We start from the raw sequence: 10,934 nt of genomic DNA, 5'->3' as shown, positions 1-10,934 counted from the left end.
TCATAGTAGACCTCAGAAAGTGCTTATTACATTAAATTGGTTTCACTTTGTAAGACTGGCAGGCACTCTGATGGCTTATAATGGCTTTTTACCCACCCACCCCCCCCAAGACTTCCTTTTTGATGCATACTCCACGTGACCTGCAGTTCTCTAGGGCAGTAAGAAAGGTTCAAGCCATATAACAGAAAGTCGAGATCCCACCAGAGTTCTGGAGGTTACAGCCGGCGATCAGCAGAGACACCTGGTTAATAGTTTCAAGAAGCGGGAAGGTCCTTTCATGGAGGTTTCTGCGATCTGTCCTCTCTGTCTGCAATCCATTCTCTCCGAGGATTCAGTCTTCCCGCCACATTTAACATTCACCAAGTCAAACTGACATCATCTGAACCCTCCTACAATTCAGGCTCAGCATATATTTTGCCCAACCACCTCCTCTTCCCTCCCCCATCCTCTTGCTAGAGATTCAGCCAATAAATAGCAGGTAATTCAGAGACCAAAGGTTTCAGAACTCACATTTCTAGAGTTTTTATTTAATTATTTCGAGGGGAAGAGGGTGGAGAGTGAAAAATAGAGGTGTGCCCTCTCCTACAAGCCACAATGAGCCTTTAACACTTGAGACACTGGGAGAAGTGAAAACTCACCCCAGTTTCTTGGAAATGAAACTGAGCAGCACTATCTTCTGAGAGTCAACAACGAAAGAGGTTCCTTGGGGAATTCTGTCCCTGACATTCTGAAATCAGAGACGAGTCTTTGGAAGGTATTTCTCACGCGTGGAATAAACACCCCTCTGCCCTCTGCAGCCTCCTCTGATTTCTCCTGTGAGCGTGAGGTGACTGAGTAATTCAATGTGACTTTAATTTTCCCGGTTTCCAGTCCTTGAACACCAGCTAGTTCTCCTCCTCCATTCTCCCTACTTCAGTTTCCTCCCCTCCTCTTTACTTTCCCTTCCCCCACTTTCCTTCGTTTAAATACAAACGCTCTGGTTTCCCTCCTGCTCCGGAGCCGCCATTGACATCAAATACGGTCTCCATGGAAACCAGAAGGCGCGGTTGTCCCCTGCAGCCCCAGCGCCTGGATTCCCACGTGGAGGTTTAGCAGAGTCTGGGGGAGCTGCAAAGAAACCATTCCTGTACCAAAATGAACCTGATGAAGAGTAAAGGGCTTTTAGGCAGAGAGGGTATAAGCTGAGGTATTAAACAGAAGGGTTTAAAGTGAGATTGTATCTGGATTTTGGTTTCAGCCCAGGAGCCCTCAGAGAAGAAAGAGTCCAAGAAATCCCAGATCCCTCCCACCCTCATTTCTCATCTACCAAATAGAACTCAGCCTAATTCAGGGATTATTTAGGGGATGCAGTTTCAGTGTTGAGCTACAATGAAGCAGCTACCACACCCGACATAAGCAAAACACTCTTCCCTGAAAGCATTTAAGATGGATAAGAGAACCAACACTATTGCCCACCTTGTGTGCCTAGACATCTGACACATATTACTTCATTTTATCCTCCCAAAGATGGCATTATGACCCTGGTTTTACAGACAAGGAAACAGGCTCAGAGGTGTTAATTTCCTCTTCCAAGCTGGAACTTGGTATGGCAGGAATTTGAACCCAGATCTGTAATCTCCACAGTCTTTACTCTTTTCTACTTAAACAGCCTAAGCTTCCTGGCCCTATACTTTGTTTCATAAAGAATTTACTGCAAGGGAATCTCTCCCACTTCCTCATTGGAAATAAATAACCATCATGACTACTGGTCACAAAAAAGACTGGAGTAGGCACCCAAGAAAACTAGGCTGGGTCACAGTTGCTCTGGAAATGACTGATTTGGGGAAAGTAGCAAAGGTACCTCCTTGCCATGACAGTGCCAAGAGTGGTTTCATGTGTACTCTCAGCGAAGTTCTTAGAAGGTGAGGGTGAGAGGATGATGTATAGGTACTCTGTCCAGTCTCATGTAAAGTCTTGGAGAAAACTTGGGGCTTCCAAAGTAGCTGTATCTTGATGGAATCTCTATTTCCCCTCTCTTCTTTGAGATATTACATCCTAATTCTGCTTTGACTCTTTTCCTTAGCATATTAAAGAACCTTGTATTAGTTTCCTAATGATGCTGTAATGACTTACCACAAACTCAGTGGCTTATAACAACACAAATTTGTTATTTTACAGTTCTAGGGATCAGAAGTCTGTCTCGCTGGACTAAAATCAAAATGTTGGCAGGGCTGCATTCTTTCAGCAAGTTGTATGGGAGAATCCATTCCTTTCCTTTTCCAGATCTTAAAAATTGCCCACATTCTTTGACTAATGACTTCTTCCATCTACAAACCAACAATAACTTCACTCTAATCTCTGTTGTGGTAGGCATGTCTCCTCTGGTTCTGACCCTCCTGCCTCCTTATAAGGACCTTTATGATAACATTGGGCCCACCTCGATAATTCAGGATAATCGCTCCATCTTGCTTCAAGACCTTAATTTAATCACATGTACAAAGTCCTTTTTGCCAGTAAGGTGACATATTCACTGGTCTGGGGGTTTAGGATGTGGACATCTTTGAGGGCCAATATTCTTCCTACCCAAATTTCCATGTCATTTCTACCTTGAAAAGAGCAACAACAATGCTTTTTGAACCTTTGGTCCCTCTTAAGCTATCACCCATTTAGTCTCTTACCCATAATTGGCAAGGGTGTTTTTTGTTTGTTTGTTGTTTGTTTTGTTCTTTGCAATTTTTTTAAACAAAAAGTCTATACTTAGCATCTCTATTTCCTTATCTTGCATTTACTTGGCTCCCCACTACAATTTGGCCCCTCTCCCCTCCATGATATAAAAACTGTCCCATCAAAGTCCAAAGTTACCTTCAAATTGCCAATTTCGGTCAACACTTACAAGTCTATTCTACCTCTATTTGTCAGCAGCCTTTAACTTTATTAAATACTTTTTTTTTTACATGAAACTCTGTCTTTCCTTGGATTCCAATATAATACCGCTCCTTTCCCTCCCTCCTCTCCTACATCTATGACTACTTCTCAGTCTTTTTTTGTGGATGTCTCTTCATCTCCCTGTCCCTTAAACACCAGTGTTTTTAGAGCCTTGATACTTAAGACGTGGTCACCAAATTTGTGGAATCAGCATCACCTGCAACTTGTTAGAAATAATGAATATTGGGCCCCACCCCAGATCTCCTGAATAAGAATTTGCATTTTAACAAAACCCCCAGTTGACTTGTACACACACTAAAGTCTGAGAAACACTGGTTTACAGTTCTGACCTTTAATACACTTCCTGGAAGATCTGTTCTCCTGCTCTAGCTCTAGTCCAAATTTATATCTTCAGCCGAGATCACTCTTCAAGGTTTGACTTACATAGTTATCCGTCAGACATCTTCCTCTAGATGTCCCAAAGGCACTTCAAACTCACCCCATTCATCATCTTGAACCCCCTGCCCTGTTCCCTGTTATGGTGAACAATACCTCCTTCACCCAAATACCTAAGCCAAAACACAAATACCCATTCTTTTCCTCATTCCTATATCCAAACAATCATTTTATTACCTCAGTTCTCAGAAATATCTTCTCACATCTCCAAATCTCCTGACTGATATATGTCATGGTCTTATTACCTATCATCTCTTAACCAGTCTCAGCCCCTCAACAATCACCACTCCCAGGTATTTGAAAGGTTTCTGGAAAAAAAAAAATGATAAAATGAAAACACAACTTGGTCAAAGCATTCTCTGGTTTTAAAATCTCCCTATCACTTTCAGAATAATGTCCAAACTTGTTAGCCTGGTGACAAAGGCCCCCTTGATTTGGTCCCTGACTCCCTTTCTTGCCTCTTTCTCATCTTTCTTCCCTTTTCCCATACATGTTCTGAACTGTATGTATCGTTTGTACCATATGGTTCCATATATCTTTAGCTCGTGTAATTCCTGCTGCTTGATACGCTCTTCTCAACTTTGCAACTGACAGATTCTTAGTAAATCCTGATGCTGGAGGCATTCTAATCTCGCCTCACCTGCAGCAGACAGGAGCATTATCTCCCTTATACATGCTTATGCTTTGTCCCATGATAGCCTCTATTTTAGGTGTTTTGACACTGTAACTGCATGTCTCCCCACCAAAAGCTCACTAAAATAGTGATTTTTCCTTTATTGTTATCTTTCTATCCCTACAACTTAGCATAGGGCTCACTAAATGTTTTATGAATTAATGAATGAAATAGCCAATCAATTGATCAAACAGTTGTCAATGAGGCAGGCACCAGGTCTCAAATTATAGCTGTATAAAAGTAGGAATGCCAGGAATCATTCAACCCACTCAACACACTCCAGTAATGAATTGGAAGGGATCAAGCTAATGCTTTTAGGGGTGCCTGGGTAACCAAGTAAATACCACCATGTAATGATACTTTTTCTTGTTTTGATTATCTCCTCAATTAGCTGGAAGACTAAAGAACTGAAGTATAAATATGACTATTGCAATATGATTATAATTTAGCTGTTTAAATTTAAATGTTAATTCAATGTAATGTAAGAATATAATGAATTTATAGTTACATATTTTAAGAAATTGGTGGGTTTCTTATGCTTGGGCATCCCAGCCTTTGGACGTCTGGACACACTTAATAGGAGTGGGATGCTTGCTGCAAAAATGGAGGGTCCAGTGGCTCTCTCTTTGGATCAGGGGCACACCCTAGTTTATGAAGCCACCATGTTATCTGCTGAGACTCTCTCTCCAAGGAAAGTGCTCTTCTCCCATTTTGGACGGGGAAGTTTTCTGTTTCAGTGGGGAGTTTCAAGCTGCCATGGCAACCTCTAGCATTTTTTCCATTCTTCATGTATGCTATTCTACCAGCAGAGGTGGAAAGCTATAATCCTTTCTCCTTCCTTCATCCATCTCCTTTTACTTCTTCAGTGGGTCTAGGAAGCACAGAGGTTAGCACTAAATCCCACTTGTAATTCTCCATACCTTGTGAGTCTGGCTTCCAATCCTATCTCTGGAATTTCATTGTTAGCCCTTAATGAGAATAACACATAGTCCTACTCAGGGCTTCACTATTCTCCAGGAAAGCCAAATAAGAGCTCAAGTTCTAGGCTAAGGTGGTGAGAAACTAATTGGGCAAAAGCCAGACACTAAAGTGGGCTGACAGATATGTACAATCCATTTCAATTTAGAAGTTATGGAGTTGTAGAAGACCATAGAACAGGAGTTCTCAAACATATCTACACATTAGAATGACCTGAGGGGCTTTTTAAAGCCCAGATACCCTACCCTAGATTGTACTGAATTGCAGTGGAGCCAGACAGGTTCTGTGTGGCCAGCACCAGAAAGCCAGGGCTGAAAATGAAAATAAGATGCCTGGTATGAAGCTCTAGGAGAGACAGAAATGAAATCAAGGGATTTTATAGTAGCCAAAGCCTGGTGGGAAAAGCTGACATAGGGTGCCAGGAAAGAGAGAAAAGGAATGGATTGTTGCATCAATATGATGATGTCAAGACTCATTTATTTAATTTTTTGTATAAATCAAAAGGACCTTGTACTTCTTACAAAGAGTAGGTGCTCAAAAATACTTATGTTGAATGAAGTACTCAAGAATCAGTCTTTAAAGGATGATATTGACTGTTTTAAAACTTCAAATTTTGTGTGAGACCAAAGGAAGATATGTTTATTTGGTGCAAAACCTGTATTTTCTGTAGCACACCAGATAATTTAACTTGCATGGTCAGTTTACTCAAACACCATAAATACATGGAACTTTGAATAGGGTGTGTGATTTAGTTGGTTTGTACAGGTTAGCGTGAAACCCTGATACATCCCAGAGTAATCTGAGCAGTGAATAAAAATGTATTTGAAAAGCTCCTTTGAAGGACTGGTGGAAAATGTGGAAATATTAAACTTCCCCACCTGAGGAATTACGGATGTTCTCACAAGCATTGGGTACTACCAATTTAGAAGGACAGGCCCTCAATCTTGGGGTTTGTCTTATGAAGCTTGTTACTGCAAAGGAGAGGCTAAGCCTACTTATAATTGTGCCTAAGAGTCACCTCCATAGAACTTCTTTTGTTGCTCAGATGTGGCCTCTCTCTCTAAGCCAACTCTACAGGTAAACTCACTGCCCTCCGCCCTATGTGGGACATGACTCCCAGGAGGTATAAATCTCCCTGGAAATGTGGGATATGACTCCCAGGGATGAGCCTCGACCTGGCATCATGGGACTGAGAAAAACTTCTTGACCAAAGGGGGGAAGAGAAATGAAACAAAATAAAGTTTCAGTGTCTGAGAAATTTCAAATGGAGTCAAGAGGTCATTCTCATGTATTCTATAGATATCCCTTTTTAGTTCTTAGCGTATGGGAATAGCTAGAAGGAAATGCCTGAAAATGTTGAACTGCAACCCAGTAGCCTTGGTTTTTGTAGATGATTGTATAACTATGTAGCTTACATGGTGTGACTGTGCAATTGTGAAAACTTTGTGGCTCACACTCCCTTTATCCAGTGTATGGACAGATGAGTAGAAAAATGGGAACAAAAAGTAAATAAATAGGGGGTTGGGGGATGGGATGTTTTGGGGATCTTCTTTACTTATATTTTTATTCTTCTTTATGGAGTAATGAAAATGTTTAAAAAAATTGATTTTGGTGATGAATGCACAACTGTATGATGGTACTGTGAACAACTGATTGTACTTTGTGGATAATTGCAGGGTATGTGAATATATCTCAATAAAACTGGATTTAAAAAAAAAAAGAATCAGTCTTTAAGGTGCCATGACCTTTTAAGGTGCCATAACCCTGGCCACACCATAATGGTGTAGCCAGGGTTATGGGTTTAAAACATTTTCTGAAAATGCCAAAACCCCAACCCTAATCCTTGACTGGTAGGGATGAGATGCCACCACACATTCTTTTTAATACCAGATTATCCACTAATGGGGGAAATATGACTAGATCTGGGTTGCTATTTTTGACATCTGTGGTCAATGTTGACTTTCCTCTATTCCCCTCTCCCCCTTTTTATATATCAAGAATATCATTAGTAGCTGGAGGTATAAATGGGCTGATAATTCTATACCAGATCATATACAATCATTCCCAACTTTAAATTCATTCAATCATGCAACGATTATTTGTTTTGAGCAAGGAACTGTACTAAACATTTGGGGATACGGTGATAATTAAGTATATGTATTATGGGTATATTGTAGTTTTACAACATATTTTTAAGGAGGAGGTAGCTTACACTGATGCATCTAAATATGGACATTTACGGAGGCTAATTGATGGGCTGAGAAGATTCCAGGAGGTGATATATGTCAAGAACTGTTATAGGTTCCAAGATGTTACCCTACTTGTAAGTTAACAAGTTAACTTGTCAGTTTTATGTATTCTGGCAGGAGACATGAGACTCCTGGTTCAGAAACAAAGGACTTTATTAGTGACAGCAGGTAGCATGAAATTCATGTTCATGCCAGTTCCTCATATCTCATAAGTTTCATGGAGATGAATGCTGTGAGTGCAGCTGGCTTTTGTCACAGCTGAGGAATCCTGAGTTTAGGACACCTTAATCCACTATGAGCTTCAATCAAATCCATCTAACCTTTGCTCTGGAGGGAGATATTATCTTTATTATACAATGAACATGTCCTCTGCTTTAGAGGAAGACACTATCTTTTATCTTCCAAGGCTGTTTGCTTATACAAACATACTTGAAAAGATAGTCTAGAGGAAAAACTTATCAGTAGGTCTGCTTGCTAGATGTGCAGAAATGCAAGAGATCCATGGAGAACTGTCTTCCAATAGTCAAATGGGAAAGGTTAGCATAACTTACATGCATGAAGAAGAGGGAGACATCTAAATGAAAGAGATTGAAAGGAGGAGTAAATTAAGAAAAGTAAATTCCAAAGAATAAAACTAACACAGCTAGGATAAGAAATTTTGGGTCCAATTAAATAAGAGAAGGAGCTAGAGAAAAGCAGGTAGACAGGTTGACCTATGCTCAAATCAAGGAGAGAGAATAATTCAAAACATTCCAGAGAGAAATAGAGAAGATCTTAACAAGTCTTAGGGAATAGAGAGGTCATCTGAAAGTGCATCTTCAGGTTGCAGTGGCAACTTGAAAGGATCTTTTTCCTTCCAAAATCATGTTGCTAAGAAACAGTACCTAGTGAATCTAAGGATAAATCAGTATAAAGGTAAAAAGAAAACCCAAGTTTATCTTACATGGGTTTACAAAAATGTACACTAAAACTACAATGCTCTACTTGTAATGTACTGACTTAGTAAATGGGGGTGGAGGATGTTATAAAATAACTTATGACAAGAATTTTTCTGGGGAAATGTTTCTTCAAACTGTGACTCAGGGATCATCTTTCCATCTTGGGGGAGCACCATCACTTAGGGTCTCTCCAAGCTGAAAACAAAAGAAGCTAGCAGGGAACCTGCTAGAAAACAATGTACAAGAGGTTTATATATGGGAGAAGTGGGATACTAATCCAAAAGCAAGTTCAGAAAAAGACATCAAGGGAGAGAAGAGGTGCAGGTCAAGGGCATGCTTGGAAATTGCAAAACATGGTGCACTGGGTCAGGACATACTAGTCACTCAGGGTAATCGCCCTCAAAATCAGGTAGGGAAGAGTCACCTGGGGCTTGTTTTTCTGTCGCTGACAGCTCACTGGCCTAGGGAAGGGTGAGAATACAGAATCTCACTTCCTCTACCCCAGCTATCCAGATGAGAACTGTTAGCTGGCTGTTTTCCTGAAGCCCAGTGTTCTGGTTACCTCAGCTACCTGTGTGGATGCACCTATTCATTTGCTCTAATCATGGGTGGTTCTGCCCTTCAGTGAAATTTTGCTTATATTTCCTCCATGGTCAGAGTGCCACAAGGCCAGTAGAAAAGTAAGGAAATACAGTGAGCCAGGAGATCATCTTTGCTGAAGAAAGAACTTCCCTTTTATCCTTGGTTGGAGGCTACAGAAAAGTTAGACTCAGATTAAGTGGTGGGCATAATGCACCTGCAGGAGCCATCAGTCTCTTGAAGATTCTCTTGACTTGGACTGATGCTCTATACCCAAATTCATCACTTGGGTAAAGGGCTGTGTGGTTGCTTAAGATTCAAATATGCAACAGAATCTTGAGGAAATTCTTTGCCCCCTAGCATACTGGTTTTAAGTATTCTCTAATCCCTATCCAACTTCCAACCTCCCATGACTATTCTCCAGATACAGGGATTCAATGTTTGTCCATTTATTTGTTTAATAGCCTCACTTCATATCCCAGTTTTAAATTGAGAACCCAGAGCTGTTTAAATTCCCCCATTATCCTAGTTAAATCCCAGAGCTTTCAAGAACCATGAGGAAGGCTGTGTGCACTTGGACCTGGCAATTTAACTGAAATTACACATGTGCGTCAATGAAAAAAGAATGCATTGATGGCTAAAAGTGTTGCTCATTATGTTTCCTCAATCCTTTATACTCTTTCTCCAAAAATCATTCTGTTGATTTCTTGGCTATCTAAACGGCATTATTATTCTAGTCCCAAGGAGTTCTGGACATTCTGAATGAATAATTTGTTGGCATGACCAGAATGGGGGAAGGAGGCCCAAGAAATATTCTTGAGTCTAACAGAGAGCACTGGGGCACATGGAATGTGACACAGTTTGGGTCATCTTTGCAAAAGGTGTCTCTCTGCTGCAAAGGATAAACTCCCAAATCTCAGTGACTTTATAAAATGACATATGGCTGGGTGTAGGGGATGTTCTGTTTAGAAGGCCACCTTAGAAGTACTTCTTATAGGGGCCCAGACCCTATCTGTCTTGGAGTACCCCCTTCTTCTAGAAGCTCAGATTTCTTTCCATTCTATCAATAGATGAGGGAGAGACAGTAGTGGATCATGAGCCAGGCTGGAAAATGGCATCAGTCTCTTCTGACCATGTTCCATTGGCCATCACTCACCCCATACCCTCACCCAATGGGGGTGAGGGAAGGTTGAGAAATGTAATCTAGCTGAATGCCCAGAAAGAACAGGACTGATTTTGGTACCACCATCCAGTTGCTGCAATCAGCTAGTCCTTAAATTAAGAATGCAGTTAAAGCCTTCTTACTTTGGATCCTCAGCATTCACAAATTATTGCCAAGCACCTTCTCCTCTGTCTTTCTTGGTGAAGCTGTTGCCCAAGAAGCCTCTGCATTGCTTAGAGATCTTGTGGCCAACTCTCCTTTCTATCCACCTCTACCTCTCTCCCTCAACCCACATGGTAATGGTGTTGCTGGTGACAGTGAAATGTTACTTGGGGTAGATGGGGGCAAGTACCAGTTACGAAATGTTGCTTAGAACACTGAATTTATAGTTCACCACTGTCCGCTTTCCAACTTCTTCCACATCCACAGTATTCCAGAGCTAATTTCTTCCTGTTTGCATAGCCTGCTGGCCTAAGTTTATTTTGAACACGAGTGACCACCCTCAGTGTTTCCTGGCACTCATCCTATGGGCAAGATTGCATGCCAATTTGAGGATATAAAATAGGTTTAAAAATAGTGCTTTTGTTCCCAGCCCTGTCTTTCAAGAAAATAGGTATATGGATATTCTTGTGTGAAATAAAATTCGTGCCTATCCCCTGCACCCAGCTTCCCCTTCATGTTTAATTACTTCCTTCCTCCCACTGTTTTCCAGACTATCTGAATTGTATCAGTCTCAGGCATATGGGAAAGTGGGTACCACCGGATGGCTATTGTCAGTCAGGAAATAGCTACCATTCAAACACTGTTTGCTAATGATCATATTTGATGTGATAAAATGGATGTGAATATGAAGTTTGAACTATCTTGGCACCATCTCAGTTTTTTAAAAAACAGGCCTAAAAAATGACAGGTTTGCATAAAACTCTTTCTTTCTATTTTCTGTGATTCTGACATATTCACATTCCACTAAATAAGAGTGAACACCACCATCCACC

Source organism: Choloepus didactylus, chromosome 1, assembly GCF_015220235.1.
Source record: "Choloepus didactylus isolate mChoDid1 chromosome 1, mChoDid1.pri, whole genome shotgun sequence".
NCBI lineage: Eukaryota > Metazoa > Chordata > Mammalia > Pilosa > Megalonychidae > Choloepus > Choloepus didactylus.
This window is presented reverse-complemented; position numbering follows the sequence as displayed.